The sequence below is a fragment of the Ambystoma mexicanum genome, chromosome 6q (genome assembly GCF_040938575.1).
Source record: "Ambystoma mexicanum isolate Mex_15411 chromosome 6q, UKY_AmexF1_1, whole genome shotgun sequence".
NCBI classification, from domain to species: Eukaryota; Metazoa; Chordata; class Amphibia; order Caudata; family Ambystomatidae; genus Ambystoma; species Ambystoma mexicanum.
In genome coordinates this window covers 524006406-524025696 of record NC_090937.1, presented here as the reverse complement: position 1 = coordinate 524025696, position 19291 = coordinate 524006406, and positions in this window count along the sequence as shown.

The window sequence follows — 19291 nt, the reverse complement described above, 5'->3', positions numbered from 1 at the left end:
TTGCTGACATGTCATGTGCATGCCTCTGAGTGATTCTGTTGCTGGGTCCGCTGGGGCTCGGCTGAGATTGATGAAGCTTGAAGAATGGATCTTTTTACAGAGTAAGCTTTTTTTCTACCTGACATTTTGCATCAGCAAAGTCTGTAAACACAGAAATGTCAAAATATTTGAAAAGAAAATGGTCTTTTGATAGGTCAGCAAATAGAAATAAAATTGTGAATGCAATGCATAAACATGGCACACACTGTTTCAGCTATCTGACTTGAGAATGACTGGATAAAAGATTTTAAATAAAAGTACTTTTTTTAAAAAAACGACCAGGTTGTAGAAACCTATTTTATAATAATCTTCTTTTGTATTCCTTCTCACTTATCCTTTTCATTGAATTGCATGCATGTGTTGTCATTGCTGTCAGAAGGGATGTTTGTAAAAGAAAATATACATTTTGACGAAGTGTCTTCATTCAAAGCACACGGTTTAGAACATATTTTATTTTCATATCTAAATCTATCTATGCATCACTATCAGACACGCACCACACAAATAGAAATGCACACACGCACACCATCACACGCACATACAATCACGCATACAATCACGCACAACTTGTACTGCTGAGTAGGTGGTATAGTTAATTTTACATCACTATTTACAAAGAAAAATGTATAAATATAATCCTTTGTAACTTTTTTTCTTTGCATGAAAGTTCACCACATTTAACGTGCAGTTGTCCTGGTCAGATTCAAACACTATTAGTACACACATTTGCCAAAATATACCCATTGGTGTGGTTGCGTTTTCCGTATGGATTTATCAGGTGTTGAACACCAGACTTCAAGCAGCCACTCATAGGACTTGATCCATTCTCAGACAGGTTATCTTTCAATTGTGGCTAAATATTCTAACTGCTAAGAGATGACGATCTTTGTGTGCAACACTATGACCCAGGAGTCTGAATGTAGCAGTGGCAGTCGTGAACCAGCAGTGCTAGTTGTGGTTAGAGGCAATGCATCCAGTCATAAGGTTCAAAGGCACTGGCACCACCATGGCACAGGTGAAAGTCAAAAGAATTACTGTGAACCTCCACCTGATTGGGCTGTACCCCCTTCCTCCCTCTTGCACAGAAATGTTTTTTGCATGCTACCTTCAAATATATACAGGGACAAATGAATCCCCCTTTTGGAGTGGGTGTAGAAAATACAAATCAAAATGTGTCCCTTAATGATGATGTAATACTTTGGTTGGGATTAACAGTGGCTATGCCTGTGCTAGTTAGATAAAAGAGCCACAGGAGCACGAATGCAATCATCATTGCATCTCTGAATGGTTGTGAAGTGTCTCCATATTGTCGTCTGCCAATGCAAAACAATAAACAGTGTGGCCTTTATGCATATGGTGGGGCCTCTTCAGTGGGAAAGACAGCAGAGAGATGCAAGTACAGAAGGAATGGAAACCAGGCTGTGGAGGGAAGCTGGCCCATTTTGCTGACAGATGCCTACCTGTTCCTACACGGGTGGAATTTAACCTGTTCTTAAGAGAGTGTCCAACTGTCTGTCAGACAGCCAAAAGTAATTTATATATAAGTATTTTATATCAAGGGGAAATAATCTTGAGGGAAGCAATACTGTAAAGGAAAGTAGATTAAACTCCACCCCTTGTCATTTGTACTGAGGAGTGGGAGTATATGCATTCATTGTACATCAAGAGTAGTTAGGGAATATTTCAGAAGGGTATGTGCCTCTTGAATAATCACATTTTGGAAGTCAAATGGACATCTCACTGTGTGCATACATAGAAAAGAAATGTGATTGAAAGTTCCTTGGGTGCACCACCAAGCCAAATGTATTAGTGTTGTACTGCCCAAGACAAAACGGAATTGTTGATTATTTCCCACCCATATTCCAACCAGTAAGCCCTCCATTGTTAATGAGAAATATTTGTTTGTTGACATTAATGCTGTAGAAACATAACTGAAGGGAATTTAGCAAGCATACACAATGAACATACCTTTTTATTGTTGCAAGCAATTTGCATGCAGAAATGTCAAGTAGCCAGTATTTCAGTTGAGTTTTTTAGAACGCTGTTTGAAAGTGGCATGTGAAGGTGAAGATATGTATTTGCAATAAAGGGAAGTAGACAGAATTAGATAGGCATGGATGTTCTGATTTAATTTGGTTTTTAACCAGGGAATGCTCTGTCCTGGTTACTCATGCATTTCTTCAATCCATGGTGCATATGCGCTCATGGTAAACAAAAGGTATATATGGTGGTGTGTGTTTCAAAAGTCTCTATTCATATGCACGGAGCATTCAAAATGCAGGTGACTCGTATACTGAGCTTTCTTCATCATTGAATTTTTGTAAGTTCATAGTTGTATAATGTATATGTATTTATATTTAATTTTATTCAATTATTTCTATAGTATTAATAAATACACATAGGAATTCTGCGCAACACTGTGTCGTTCTTGTCCTGAAAGGAGAACAAGGCTGTAGGAAGTCAATATTTTTAAATTGGGGGTTCCAGGGTCATAAAAACAATGTTATGAAATACAAATGAAAATTATGTGTCCCTGATATGGCATGTTTGTAAAATTCCCCATGACTAGATGTCACAACACTTAACCATCATACAGTCAGTTTATAATCTGTTCCAAGATGGTTGGGGTGAAGGAGAAACATATTTGAGTGTCATCACCAAAAGGTTTATAGTGAAATCCAGAGGATGAGGTAAGAAAGTCTTCAGAGGGCATGGGTATAGTGGGTGAAGAGCAGAGGTCCAAGGGCTGATCCTTGGGGTTCGCTGACAAGGAGATGGTTGTGGTCAGAGATTTGCAAGATCCAAGAGATTTTAAAGGAACAGCCTTCCAGGTAGGGGGCAATCCAGGCTGGAGCAGAGTTGCATAATCCAACAACCTGGAGAGTGAGGAGGAGAAGTTTGTGGCTGACAGTGTCAAAGGTGGCACACAAATCCAAAATGATGATGATAGGAGGCATTTTGGAGTGGTGAGCATTACAGAGAAAGTTGGAGACATGTATGAGCGCAGTCTCAGTGGAGTGCTTACTGAGGAAGACGGATTGGCGTGGATCCTCAAGTTATTTAGTGATCTGGTTGAAGACCAACTGCTCAAAGTCTTTTTAATAATGGGGAATGAGAGAAATGGGCAATAGTTTGCTGGTACATTTGGATCAGCAGGGGGTTTCTTCAATAAGGGTAAGGCAGTTCCACGTTTGAAGGAGGCAGGGAAGAGTCCGGGAGAGAGATAGAGAGAGAGAAGAGAGAGAGAGAGAGAGAGAGAGAGAGAGAGAGAGAGAGAGAGAGAGAGAGAGAGAGAGAGAGAGAGAGAGAGAGAGAGAACTTAATTGAAAGCACAATCAATGGAAGATGCATGCATTGGTAAGACGTCCCAACAACATCATTGCAAGGGTCAAGAGAGTCCTACCTGAATTTCCGCTTAGTCATTCAAGAAGGGACATGAGGAGTAGAAGGTGGAGTGCCAATATGTCAAGTGAACACTGGAGTGATCAGAGGGAGAGGGCACAATCAAGAGGTCAGAGAGGAGAGTGTATTAGAGATAAAGATAAAGTTAAGAGAGTTACATCAGCTAATGTAGGCATGTTGTGGAGTGGTAATATCAGAGGAATATAAGGTCCAAGGAGGTGGCTGCAGAGTACTTGGGAAGGTTAACATCCCCCATCACACCAATAGGGATGCTGGTAGGAAGTGACTAAAGTAGAAGGGCCACACAAAGGAAGACGGAGGGTTCATAGAGAGACAAAACAGTTAGAGCAGAAGAAGGGAGTAATTGAATAGTAGCATATTCAAAAGAGGTTGATGTCAGAGTGGGTTGAAGGGGAAGAGTTGAGAGCCTTAATGATAAGGAACACCATAATGCTGCCCCTGCCAACAGGTCTGGACGAGTGGGGAAAGGTAGCAGAGTCCGTGTGGAGAGCTGTTGCAGCAGAGGCATGAGGGGAGATCCAGATTTCTCTGATAGCAAGCAGTGAAAGTTGAGGGTGATTAGAGTTGAAGTGGTCAGTGATGTAGGAAGACTTGTTTAAGAGCTATTGTGCCTTCCAGTGGCTGAGTGGAAGAGTGATAGGTGGTGTGGAGAGGAGCAGGTGCTGTGGTGTAGGTGAGGGGGATGGATGAGGTTGGAGATCCAGGGAGCATGGCAGCATCTTATTAGACATATGTGGCTGCAGGGGGGATTAGTAAGAAGGGGAGGCTGGAGGCTGAGGTAGAAGTTACACCAAGTTGAGGCTTAAGCTTATGAGGGAAGGGAAGGAGAAGAGTGAGTAGACGTGAAATTAAAATCAATCATGGAGCGTAGAAGACTTATGCTCGTGAAGACACTATAGAAGGGAACAATATAAACCTATTTGTTTAGACTGTATCAGCTCAACACTCAAGATGATGCTAGTGTGAGAATTGTCAGAAATTTAGGACAAACAGGCTCTTTGATCAACATTATCAACAGAAAAGAGCAATATTATCAGAAGAGATACTTGGAGAATAATTAACTGTAATATGCACATATTTTCCTTTTCTCAACTGCAAGTTAATGTTCTGCAAATTCCAGGCAGCTTCCTCGCTCTAAGCAAGGTTAGATGCAGTAATGATTTTTCATAAACCTTTATGGATGCCTGGCTTTCAATAACTTTTTCACATTGAATGTGCCACTGTATTTCAATTATGACATCCATGTCTTGATTTTGAACTTTAATTGAAATAAATACATCTAACAGATTTTAGACATTATTTATGGTTTGACTACCCATCAATACCCTTATAATTTATACAACATGTAATTCCTTGGTGCTGAAAGACTTAAGCAATCAAGAACATAATGAGACAGGGTATAAACAACTGAATAGAGTAAAAAAAAAAACCTGTGGTTAGAATCAGATGATGAAAATTCCCTATCCTATTACTTGTATCAAGGTAGGGGTGTGCAGAAACACCTAATGCACAACTCAATATAGTGGCATCATCTTTTGAAACTTATATTTGAAATTTCAGTCATACAGCAACCCCTGGGGTTTGATGTTAGTTAAATAATTCTCCAGAATTACTTGAAAAATTGTATTTCTATGGGATGATGGAAAGATTGAGAAGAACAAGCAATTTGACAAATTAAATAGAATCATCATACCCCTTTGGCTATTTATTCTAATAAATACTGGGGGTTATCAGAGTATAGATTGGGGCATGGGAGCAATGGAGACTCAAAGTATTCCCGATCTCCTAGAGGTGAACACAATCCAGAAGGACATTGACAAGACTGGTCCACAATAACATTGGCATCTTTCCCCAATCCACCACAGAGTTTGTTTGTTTGTTTTATTATTTATAATGCGCGAGCGTACCCGGGGGTATCAGGGCGCAGACTTTACAAGAATTTTCGAAGCTTGGTTACACTACACGAGGAAAATACATAATACAAATATAGGTGCACAAATGTTATATACAATATATACAAATCAACAGTAGGCCAGCAGGCCGTAATGTAATATACAGATAAGCAAGAGGCACACGTGGTTACGATGTGTGCGTGTAGCGCTGGACACTACCTGGTTTTAGTGGGTCTCCAGTTTCAGCCAGGAGATTAACTTGGAACGGAAGTTCTGATAAGGCAAGTCTGCTCTGAGGTTTGGAGGCAGGGAGTTCCAGAACTTGGCAGCTTTTACCGGGAAGCTGTTGCCTCCTATAGTGGCCCGTTTGTAGTGGGGGACAGATAAGCAATCTTTGTATGCGGTTCTGATGGGTCTTGAGGAGGATAGTTTGTGGAACCTGTTGATCAGGTAGGTTGGGGCTGCGTTGTTGAGAGACTTGTGGGTGAGGGATGCCGTTTTTAAGAGAATTTTATCTCTGGTGGGGAGCCAATTGTTCTGTTGGCTGAATCCTGTAATGTGTTCTCTTCTGGAGATGCCCAGAGCTGCTCTGAGAGCGTTGTTCTGAAGGGTTTGCAGTTTATTGGTGATGGCCTTGGTGGATCCTAGGTAGAGGGCGTTACAGTAGTCAAGGCGAGACAGTATGAGGGCTCTGGCGAGTGTCAGACAACTAGTGTCGGACAGGAAAGGTTTGGCTGCACGGATTAATTTGCACGTGTAAGCCGTGGAGGATGCAAGGGAGCTCACTTGTCTTTTGAGGGAAAAATTGGAGTCTAGATAGAATCCCAATGTTTTGACCTCCAGTCCGACTTTGATGTTGTTCCCGTCAATCATAAAGGATTTATAGACCGGGCCATGTTTCTTTATACTGATTGTGGTGCCTAAGATGATGAGTTCTGTTTTATCATCATTCAGGCATAGTCCATGAGTAGCCATCCATGCCTGGATGATGATGTACACCCTATTTAACAAGGCCAAATCCTTTCCATAATATCCTGAAAGCGGAAGGAGGATCTGAGTATCATCTGCATAGTTAGTGTAGGTGATACCAAGATGATCCAAATCATCGAAAAGGGGCTTGGTAAATATGTTATATAATGTGGGGGAGACACAAGAGCCCTGAGGAACACCACAGGTGATGGGTATAGGGTCTGCTGCCGCCGTGGGAGAGAAGACCCTCATAGTCCTGCCGTTAAGGAAGGATGTGATCCAGGTGATGGCCTCGCTGGAGAAATGAGCCGAGGAGTGGAGGTGTGAGCAAAGGACGGAGTGATCGACCAGATCGAAGGCTGCAGATAGGTCGAGGAGGAGGAGTAGGGCGGCTTGTCCGTTGTCTCTGAGCGAATCGATCTGCGCTTTCAAGTCAATAAGGGCGGTTTCAGTCCCGTGTTGGGGACGGAATCCAGATTGTCTAGAGCCTAAGAGGTTGTGTTCTTCCAAGTGCTTCTGTATTTGTACATAGGCAACCTTGTCCAGAATTTTTAGTAGAAAGGGAACAGTAGTTATGGGTCGGTAGTTTGTGGGTGTGGCTGGGTCGAGTGTAGGTTTTTTCAGTAGAGGTAGTACCCAGGATTGTTTTAGGTTAGTAGGGATGGAGCCAGTGGCAAAGGAGGCATTGATCAATTTTGTAATGAAAGGGGAGAGGTCGCGGGCAGCATATTTAATGAGCTGTGCAGGGCATAGATCTCCCTGGCAGTTAGACGGTTTCAAGGACAGGATAATTTTTTCGACTTCCAGTATGTTGACTTTGGTGAATTGGAAGCGGGCTAGGTCAGTGGGTGTGGGTTTGTCCGGAATTATTGAGTTGAGGGTGTCATTCAGGGATGCTCTTTTGCTAGTGATTTTACTTTGAAGAGTCGCAATCTTGTTGGCTAGGGCACTTTGAATTTCTGAGCACCAGTTTTTATCTTTGGTGCACGTGTCAAGGGGTGCTATGGGGGTTTCTATTTCTTTGAGGATGGAGAAAAGTTCTTTCATGTTAGATTTCGCTTGGGATATACGAGAGTCAAAGGAGGCTCATTTGGCCAGGTAGATTTCTTTTTTGTAGAGTGCGGCTAGTTTGGAGAGTTTTAGTTTATTAGAGACTGAAGGGGATTTTTTCCAGATGGCCTCGCAGTTTCTTTTTTGCTGTCTTAGTTTTTTGAGGAATGGTGAGTACCATTTGTTGAGGTGCGTTTTCGGTTTACTGGATCTCAGTTTAAGGGGGGCGATGCGGTCCAGAGGTTACATTGAAACTGTTCCAACGTCAGTTTCCTCAGAAGCTTGGCTGGAGTATTGAGGGAAAAGTGCTGGTAAGGAGTGGCATACTGAAAACCAACGTAAAAAGAATTGGGATGATCCTATTTCGTGGAGCGTCACCTTCAGGGATCAAGACTATGAGAAAAAGAGCACAACAAAGGTGGTGACCCTGTCTCTTGATTCTGTCATCTAGCAATCGGTGTGCCTATATCGGTAGAGGTCACTTGCTCAAAAACAGAGATTCAATCTATACCTTTATTGATGAAAGAGAGTCACTCCTGATGGACTCCTACTGGTATGCAATACAAGTTATGAAGCCATGCACATATAACACAAAATAATTTTGTATTTGATTATCAAGAAACATGTATAAAAAAGTTTTTACTAAAAAATATCTTTGACTGGAACATACTATAGAATAAACAAGAACAGACTGGAGTCTGATACATGACATTAAAATATAGTGGGGTTAGTACGTGTGTTTGTGTTTTTTAACTGTTATTCAGAAAAAGTAAGGGGTATAGCACTCTTATTCACAGGACACTGCTGTATCAAGAAATGAACCTTTTAGAAACCTTTAGCTCTTGTGATAGTCGACATATGTTTCGGCTAATAGCAACAAAAACAATCAGGCACTTTCACAATATGCCTGTTATGGCAGGTGTAGCCATCTTAAGGACAAGTAAAGGACTATTCATCTCAAAGAGATTTTTCTGTGTTGGGTACTTCTAGTTGGTCGTACTTGTTTCAATTTTTAGCCCACTCTTGTCTTGTTCCGAAAGTGCACTCCAAAAAGCTACGTATTTCGTATGTCCTTATTTTGCTGAAATATTAAACGCCACTTGAAGTCGGTCACCTCATTGCTCTTAATGTGCAGTCGGTAACACTTTTTCACAGCATTGCCATAGTGAGCCTTAGTTCCTATGTCAAGGTTTTGAATGAGCGTGTTATTTCTCAAAAATGACTTTATTCACGATTTCCCAAAATGGCGTTTTGAAAAATAATCAGATGATGCATCCAAATATATGACAACTTAAATGTCGAAAGACAGAAAAAAGTCCTTGCATGAATTTCATCGGTGTGCCTATATCGTTAGAGGTCACTTGCTCAAAAACAGATATTCAATCTGTAGGCTGCCTGTACGTAAACCGAGTATTCGCTTACTGAACATACTCGAGGCGGTGACCCAGATGTGGTGGTAGTTGGGTGTGTGAGCTAAGGAGTGCGACTGGGGTTAGTTATGTGTGTATGTGTGTGTGTGAGAGAGAGAGAGAGAGAGAGAGAGAGAGAGAGAGAGAGAGAGACAGAGAGACAGAGAGACAGAGAGAGAGTTTGAGTGTGTGAGGATAGGGGTGTAGGAGTGGGGGAGAATGGGATAGGGTGGATAAGCAGACAGGGGTTGCAGGAGTGTCCTCCATAGGACACAGGATAAGGGGTAGGAAGAGGAGGGCAAAGGATTGAATGGAGATTGCAGAGTTGTTCCCCTCATAAGAGGAGGGAAGGGAGGGGAACATGCTATGCACATGATGTTTTCCCACAGCCCCAAAACCTTCAGTGAAACGTCCTTCAGGGAATCATAATAGATTTGGAAAAACAGGGCAGCGACCTGAGAGCTTAGTGTTCTTGAGCCACTGGAAAGAGCGGTATCGCAGGAAGTGTGGCCTCTGGTTTGAGCCATTTATTGTAATGTTAGTTGAAGTGCCAGAGCAGTGCAACAGTGGCAAAGCCTCAAACACGTGACATGATAGCAAGCTCCTGGTGATCACTTTTGGGCACGCTGTATGCTTGGACTATGGACTGGTATAGTGTGTTAGTGTTTATCACGAGATTCTGAATTCTGCACTACTCTATTCATTGAAAAGGTGATGTTATGTCCCCCAGACCGTGTGTACCCATATTTAGTGTTTTAGCCAGAGGACTCTATAAATGTAAACATTTGAGAACATGTTTTAGCTTTTTTCGATAGGTTGCACTTTTAGCTTCTTAGGGCAACATCACCACAAACACTTGTTTCATCATGTCCTTTATTTCTGCTATTAAAAATCATACTGTTTATTTCGTTAATGGTTCATATGTAGGGATTACATATGTGAACATTGCACTGTGCTTACTGACTAGTACTGATACTGGGGTTGAGGCTGAGGTTGCAGCTTGTGTTATGTGTTATGACCACAAATATAGTAATTCTGTTTTCTCGCACTGTAATAGGGAAGAAAGGATTATTTAACGATCGTGTAGACATTGTTATTTCTGAAGTCAATCACACCCTAGAATTGAAGCAACACTGCTTTCAGCTCACAGTAGAAGAAAAAAAGGCCAGTAGAAATTACACAAAGAAGGCAATGTCTGTACACGATAGTTCATAAAAATTGCAGGAGGGTAATCATAGTTAATTTAAGGATTCATTCACCAGAGACAACGTGAGGAGAAGAGGAACATCCTGTCATGCGTTGCCGTTGCCGAATGGTGTGCACTGCGTTCAAACCATTGCTTCCAGTGACAGATCCCCTAAAAAGAAAAAGAGTCATCCTTCCTATATATTGAATTGAGTTTGTTTTTACCAAGCAATGTCGTGGCAAGGATTATTTTTGGTGTATTATTCCTATATTTCAAGCAGAGCTTTCGCCAGAGCACTCCTATAAATTCAAATATGGGAGAAGATTTGTTTAGCTTTTTCAATAAGTCATCCTTTTGCATTTTGGGGGCACTATCGCTGAAAACATTTGTTTTATCCTGACCTTCATTGCTGGTATTAGACTTCCCATTTGTTATTTCATTAATTGTTCCATATGTGGGTATAATGTGTGTGGCAATCGTACTATATTAACTACGAAGCACCAACACTGGTATTGATGCTTGTACTACTTACACTGGCACAGACTTACTAAGACTATGACCAAACGTAAAGTAGATGTTCCGCTTTCAAACGATATCATATTTAAAAAAAAATTATGATAAACAAAAAATAAACATTATACAATAATCCTGTATACATTTAAAAAAAAAAAGTCAAACACTGAATAGAATTAAAGGAAAACTTCATTCAGCTCGGAAAAAGCCTGTAACAATTACATAAAAAGGCAATATTTGCAAAAGATACCTCATATATATTGTAAGAGGATAGCCAGAGATGTTCACCAGAGGCAAGGTGAGGCAGGCAGGAGCGTCCAGATGGGCAAGGTCATTGCCTAAACTAGATTAAGTAATTGAGGAGCCACAGGGGAATGAAGTGTAAGGATTCCAAACCATCACTCCCTAAATAAGGAAAGCATAGTTGTTTTGATATATTGGGACTCATTACGAGCATGGCGGTAGCCGTGCCTGTATGGCAGGCACGGCTATGCCATGCTCGTTACCGGCACCGCCTCCCGTGATGGGGCAATAACCGGCTCATCATGAGATGAAGGGGCCGGTAATTGCCCATTCGCAGGAGGGGGTAATGCCGGGCTCTCGATCCCCATTCTGCCCCATAGGCCACAATGGGGGTCATAAGCATGGTTGCACCGGCACCGTTAATAACAGTGCCGTTGCAATCACGAGCTTCTCTCGTGGGTGCCACACAGCTGCCAGGTAAGACCTAGTGGGCTGTCAGGGACCTGTGAGGGAAACTCGGAATAAGGCAGTACGGTATGGACGGTGCCAGTGCCATACCGGCGCCGTCCGTACCGCACTGCCAGGGTCGTAATGAGGCCCATTGTGTTAGTTTTCAAATTGAAAAATCATAATCCACTTAACGATTAGAGATCAAATTGTTTAGACAACATTGATGCATAAATAGTATAGATTTTATCAAGCATATTGCTTATATTTATGATATGATATGGCATTTATAACCCACCTGTACAAAAGTGTTTCTAGGCATGACAAGACAAGGAGGGGGAAACAAAGGGAGAACAAAGCATCAATCTTACTAGGGCTTGTGTCATGCAGATTGCGCAAGTACGGGGGAGCAGGAACAGGAGAAGTGCATGTGGGAGGGGAAGGGAGAAGTGCAGGTTAATCAATAAGTGCAGCCAGCAGGTGGCTCATAAGTGCAGAGAGAAGGGACTGCCAGGTTGCAAGAACAGACCCATAAGTGCTAGGGAGCCCAGAGCGGGGCGAGGACAACTGGACATGCAGGAGCCCGGGCCTGAGTTCAGAGGGTATCCAGTTGCGCTGAGCAGACAGGAGCATCAGCAGGAGAGAGTAAGAGAGAAAGCAGAGGTGAAAAGGAAGGTCTTGAATTGCTTCCGGAACCGGAGGTGGTTCTGCACAAGTAAGGGGAGAGGCACGCAGGCATTTCCAGAGAGAGGCCCCAGCTGAGGAGAGAGATCTGCCCCCAACTCTCTGCTTGGAGAAGCGTCTGATCCTCAGGCAGTTGGAGGTGGATGAGCGAGGAGCTCGAGAAGGTGTATATTTTGCAAGAGAAAGTTGGAGGTAGAATGGTCCCAGGCCCCAGAACACCTTGTGGATGATGCAGAGGGTCTTGAATTTGATAATTGCAGCCATGGGGAGACAGTGAAGGGATTTCAGTGCTGGAGAGATACGATCTCTTGGATTGAGGCCAAGACCAAGTCTTGCAGTCCTGTTCTGGATAAATTATAAATGTTGAAGTGTAAAGGCAGGCAGATTTAGAAAAAGGCTCTTGCAATAGTCCAGCCTAGAGAAGACCAGAGCTCTGGTGACAGTGAGCTTCTGAGGGAAAGTGTGAAAAGGAAGAATACCTCTGAGGAAGTGCAGCATATAGTTTGACTTCTTAGAGATGTCAGAAATGTGAGGAGAGAAGAAGAGGGTGGAGTTTAAGATGACACCAAAGTTCTTAGTGTCACAGGAAGGAGCAGGGAGAGGGGCCAGAATGGGCAGCCAGAGAGAGAGAGGAAAGGAGGCAGCAGGAGTCCCAATGAGGAGGATCTCAGTGTTACTGGCATTAAGGCAGAAATAGTTGGGGGCAGACCATTCCTGAATCACATCCAGGCAGTGTGGTATGAGAGAAGGAGCAGAGGTGGCTGAGGGGAGCCTGAAAGAGAGTTGGGTGTCATCCGCATTGTACTGAAAATTGAAGCAGAAAGTAGCGATGCGGTGGGCAAGAGGTGGCAGGATTTGGTTGAACAGCCATGAAAGAGAGGGTAGACCCATGGGAAACACCACACGTATAGCGAGAGATTGCAGAGAGAAAAGACCCCATTTGGATATCAGAACGTCAGAGAGAAAGGAATTCAACCAGGCCAAGGGCCTGATTAGTGAAACCCAGGCTGTCATAGAGACGTTTGAGCAGGATGGCAAGGTTGAATGTGTCAAAAGTAGAGGATAGTTTGAAGAGAATAAGGACAGAAGGGAGATTAGATTCACAATTGGGGACCAGGGCTTCACAGGTGTACAGGAGAGCAGTTTCCATTCTTCTGGCAGCTCTGAAGCCAGACTGGTGGTCGTGGAGGCAGCCAACAGCTTCAGTATGCAGATTAAGCTAGGAGATGGCCAGCTTTTCCAAGAGTGTTCCAAGGAAAGGAGTGATGGAAATAGGGCAATAGTTAGCCGGAGAAGGAGGATCAGCTGAGGGCTTCTTCACAAGGGTGTGCACACGGGAGTGCTTAAGGGGGAGGGGAATGTTCCAGTGACAAAGGAGTGATTGCAGAAATCAACGAAGGCTGGAGCAAGTGTGTCAATGTGTGTCAATGTGGTCCCTGATTGTTTTGTATGTGCAGGGGAGAACCTGCTTTAGTGAGACTTTCACAGATCGTACTTGTCTAGAAACATTGTCAGGGGTGAACAGGGAAAAGAAGGAGCAAGGAGGAAGAGAGATGACCCAGATGGGCCAGAAGTGGTAGAGGAGCAGGAAGAAGAGGTAGGGGAAGAGGGTGGACAGGATGTCCTGAGTTTAAGTGTTCAGATGAAAATGGTCTGGAAGGGAACAGGAGAGGTAGAGACAGCAGCAGGATTGGACAGCTCCTTGCAGATTTTGAAAAGAAGATGAAGAGATGAAGTTGATTGTGTTACCCATTTTCAGTGTTCATCAAAACAATCAGTGGAGACCTTGGTAAATAATGTCATCTACTGAATCCATCTGAGCCAAGGTTGCATGAACCGGCTGTACCGGCATTACCAAGAGGATTGGCAAAGGAAGAGCTTAGTTTAGCTTACTAGGCTGTGATAACAACCAAGTGCAGGGCAGGGTGTAGCCTATATGAACAGTTTGCCATCAATATACCAGACAAACCTTTAGATAAGTTGCATATGTTACCTATTAATACTTTGTTGATGATGGAAAAGCACTTGCTTTGTCATTATTAAGACCTTTCCAAAGGTAGTGATTTCCTTATGTTGATTGAAATATTCGTAGGTAATGAGCATATATCCCCTCTAGTGAACCAGTACCCTGTAGTGTTGAGTATAGTCCACTGGCCTTTCTGCCCAGGTTTGGGAAATGGAAATCTTTCCCTAGGCTTTGGCACCATTAGATACAACGAGCTAAACCATGGTACTCCCATGAGATTTGTCTGCCTCCCACTCGTTGACCAACCAGCACTCTCCTGAGGTGTTGCATGGGTTGACTAGATATGATGTAATACACTCTGTCTTGATTGTTTATGTGATTAGCACAGATTTGAAGACTACAATTGGAGATGCTGATGGGCTACACTTGGGTACACTTCCTGCTCAAATATCAGATACAGTAACTGTGAGTGCGTTATGTATGTTTATTATGTTATTTATTGGCCAGATCAGATACATAATATATAGAACTTAATGTTTGTTTGGCACCCAATAAATCTTCACTGTTGGCCAAGTACAGTTTATGGTATACTTGCCATCATGTCACAATGCAGAATCTCCTTACAGTTAAATAGGGGTGAACATATTGCCACCATCCTGCATGGGTACTGACCACAGGCATGTTATGAGTTGTATGTAAGTGTGACATAGAGGTCATTTTAAGCACTTAAGTGCTGAGATGTCAATTACTCACTGTTTCATTGGCGGCTGCTACATAGTTGCAAGCCTACCTGCTCCATCTCAGATATAGTGGGGACCTAGTTTCGAACCTGGTGTAAGCCTCATAAACGCGACCAAATATTCATCAAATGGTTGACCCCCTAATAAACTGTACCCATGATTTGAACTGCCCTACCCTTGTTATTCTAAATGCATTAAATAATTCATACATTTTACATTTGTGGCATTTATTGAGTATTTATTTATGATTCTCTTTTTTATTTATCCCTGGCTTAGCTTATGTGTTTGAATATTTTTTGATTGTTGGGTTGCAGGAAATAAGGATGTGTTAACAGTACATACGGCAGTCATAGGGCATATTCGTATGTACTACATATAACACAATCATAGAGAATTTGCAAAACAGTAAACTTACCAATGAACGGCACTGAATGGCCACTCCACCTCGATACTCAAATTCAGTGCTCTGATCAAGCTGCCTTCCTCTGGCTCACGCCTGCATCCACCAACCTTTGACACCTGACATCAGTAGGATCACATGTGAAAGGTACTAACAACTTTCAAAAGGCCAGAGGTGGTAAAAATCTCTCTGCAAGTGGTTAACATATCCATATGGATGGTACAGCGTTGCTCCCACCCCACAGCCACTATATTGTATCCCCTAAATAAATGCAATGGCACTGCACGAAGGGAAGAAATGAAGATAGACTGTCATTTGCTAGAGAATCAAAACAGAATTGACAAAATACAAAAAGGCCCATTCCAAAAGGCTATGTTGGAGGTATGGATTGAACCCACTTGCCTGCTACCAAAAGTAAACACTTTAACCGCTTCACAAGCAGCACCGGGATAATGAACCTTTGAAGATGTAATGTAGAGTCAATCCATTAAAATATGTCACAAATCACTCACCTATAAATTGACAATGCACCCAGCTACACATTTCCAAATTAACACTCACATTGCTCTTTACAATGGTATGCTTGCTCCTCCAATGGTGTCTGTTTTGTGTTTCTGTCTATACATCTACAAAAGACACAAGGATTTCAGCACTAGCAAAATATTTTGCAGGGAAGCATGCCTTCCACCTGTATTTATTGGCCCTAACCTCAAGCCAGAGGTTTGTCAACAAGACAAAGGGTCTTGAATCAAGGCAAAGAGTGCATCCTTTTTTGGCTGATATATCCAGTAATTATCACAACAACAAACCGTTTTTTTCCAGTGCTCCATGTTTTGGTACAGTTAAGTGTATGCTCCGCAAATCGCTCTGCCAGGAATACATTCAGCAACGTTTTGTTTGGTTAATTAATTACATCATGACTGAGGAAGCAAAATACCCTTTGTGGCTCTTGTTTTTTGCACCACATTCCACAATCCCATATCGTCCATGCACCCCACACTTGAATTCTCCTGCCTTTCTAGCTCTGAATGCTCTTTCTGTTTAGCACAGAATTCTCACCATACCTTAAGCCGTTCCCCCTCCATTGACAACAGTAATGGCCCTTTAGCAGGACCCTAGTTGGTGGATGAGTGTGAGCCATGCACCATAGACTTCGCCTATCTGCCGCTGGGTGTACCATTAAAATGATTGTTAGAATTGCTAGCATGGCGCGACCACTGCCCCAAAGCCATTGTATTTGCTGTGACTGCCAATCAATTCCCCAATGCACATTATGGCACCTGCTACCAAACAGTATCTATCACCATGAATGGAGCTCAGGACTGGGGATGGCCAAAATATCTCCATAGATATTACATGTAATATAACAAATGTCACTTATACACATCAGCGCATGTCTAAACATATGTTGTTACCATGTAATGTATGCACAATGCAACATTAAAGTTCTAAACCTAGTCAGTGCCTATTGTGGGTGGTGCTGTGGAGTAGACAGCAGGTGTTGAATTGAAAGACAAGAGAATAATGATGTATCTGACTGGTACATTTATGGATGACACAAAAACGAATATCACACTAATCAAAGTGTTATACCACAACATTCAAAGAATGTACATCACACCTGAAAGCATCAAAAACATGCCATAGCATTAGGAAGGGGCTTTATTGCCACTAAACAAATGATGGATCTGCAGCGTGTGGCTCTCCACGTGTATTTTACGGCAGCTCATATTTATTTATTTATTTATTTATTTATTTATTTATGTTTGTTTGTATTTGTAGCAGCGCACTGAACCGTCAGGTATCTATGCACTAGTTGCAGGCACTCTATGCACCCTAGCCAGTATGGTCAATGGTGAGGGGGCATGTGAATTGTAGTTCAAAACATTGGTCATAGATATTACACCACAACTTTTATTACTGTGAAATGTGCTTGCTATGCAGGCAATACATCACGTGGAGGGCTTGCATCCCTGATATTGGCCCTTGGGAATTAATTGTGGTATTCCTAAACTGGGATATGTTCAAAACAAAATGATGTACACATTATTTCTGTACTGATCAGTGGAGAGGGTGCAGCAGCATATCCTGTCTCACCTAGTGCAACATAGCTACAGTCATGTTCTGTGACCTACTTACATTGGGAAACTATGAACAGATCTCTCCAAATCAAATCAAGTGTTGTGTTCAATTTTTGAAAAGTTCAAATTGCGTGTCTATATATTTTTTTAAAACATACGGACGGTCACAGATCTATGGCAGCTGTCTGTCACAGGGGTCTGCAACCTTTGGTTCTCCAGAAGTTTTGCAATACAAATCCCACATCCTTGGCTGCATAGAAATGGTCAGGGATAATAAGAGTCTTAGTCCAAAACATCTGGAGAGATGCAGGTTGCAGACCTCTAGACCATCATCAGAAATACATTAGGCATTTTGTTGTTGTAGGCCGATGCCACCATGCGTTGTGGCCCACTCGTATAAAGGAGTCTCGGGAATTAAAGTGCTCCATGTACATAGATGTTGTTTTGCCTGATACAGCCCTTGGCAAGTTTAGGTGGGCACACCCTCGCTAATTGGTTACTATTTCCTTTTTGATAACTTAATTTTCTTTTTCGTTTTCTTTAAATCATTGTTACTCACGCAGGGTGTGTAGTAAGATTTTAGAGGTGGTGGGCAACTGTTTTCTCTGGTGATTGGGCTTTACACCTTTGTTGTTAGCATTTGTTGCCTATATATACGCTTGCTTCTATACTTCAGTGGCAGCAGCCTTTAATTTAGATCAAATGTAAATACCATGTTTGACATCAATAGGGTCGAAAATGTTTTGGTCAGTATTCTACACACTGCCGAAATGCCTATTTCAACTTACTCTTGGGTTCAACCTTGGATATATTTTGAATGTTTGTGTATGTATGCTGTCACACCTGAATTGCGTTACGCATGTACACTAGATTCAGACTAAGGGCCTCATCACGAGTTTGGCGGTAACCCTTAAATGCGACGGTAGCGCTATTACTGCTGCATTTAAGGGTCCGCCAGAATATGACCATGGCGGCAAATTTGCCGATTTTCACCACATTTACCGCCGGCGGGAAATCCGCCGGCGGTAATAGTGTCCATTTTCCCCATTGGGCCCAATGGGGAATGGGGAATTGCCGAATGGGCCGAATGAGGAATGGGCAATACCTGTTCCACCAAACCCGTGATCCAGCGCCCGGGGTTTGGCGGTAGGGCTATTAGCACCAGCGTTAATATCACCAGTGTTACCGCCCAACTCGTGATGAGGCCCTAAGTGTGTTACCTTTTTTAATTTCGTGTTATCACCTGCTAAATGTGATGTGTATATTTTACATCACTCACAGTAAAATGTGTTGGTCTTATTCATTCATTTATGTAAGAGAAACAATACATTGTTATGTTATATTGTAATGTTTCAAGTTTGTCTATAACATTGAATGATTAGTGAACTACAATGCACTTTTTAGTATGTGTGTGTAATACAGTAGCAAAGTGATCATGACTTAGGCTTGATGTATTCTTCCCATGACATCATAGTATGAAATTCATGTAATTAATTCCTGTTGGGAACCCTTCTTCTGTGTTATGTGCTTTCTCCAGTTTCCACCAGAGATGGAGAAATCCCCTTAGTACCACAAGTAAATAAGGAAAAGGCATAGCATGACCAGCTAAATGTGTGTGTGTAGAGGGGCCTGAGCTTTTGGACGGGAACTTTGAGAGGCCTACTTAAGAAATCAAAGTGCATTCTGATATTTATATTTGGTTTTGTGTTGAAAGCTTAAAGAAGCCTGAGCTTGTGGAAGGGGACCATTAGAGGCCTACTTAAGAAATCAAAGTACATCCTGATAAAAGTGACTTTGTGTTTGAAAGCTGGAAGGGACCTGAGCTTGGGGAGGGGAACCCTAAGAGGCCCAACCATGTATTGGTTTTCTTTACAGTGTTGAAATCTTTGAAGAGTGGGGAAGGGAACCCTGAGCATCTTCAAAAGGAACTCGGATACATTTCTTTTGTGGTGTTGGAAATTTGAATAAGTTGAAGCTCGGGGAAAGGAACCCCAAGGAACTCAACGACATTGAAGGTATCTGGATTTACTGCAAGGACCCTGTGGCAAAGGTCTTGCAAGCAGCTCTGTTTGTTTGAACTCATTTTTGTGAGCATCAAACCATTCCTGGCAAGAAGGCCACCGGAAATCAACCCAGGTTTCCAATTTTTCAGTTGAACCACTATCTTTTCATTTTTGACAAAAGACCACTAACACATTTTTGTATAGAGTGCGGTCAAGCATAGGTTTAGACACAGAAAAACTATTATT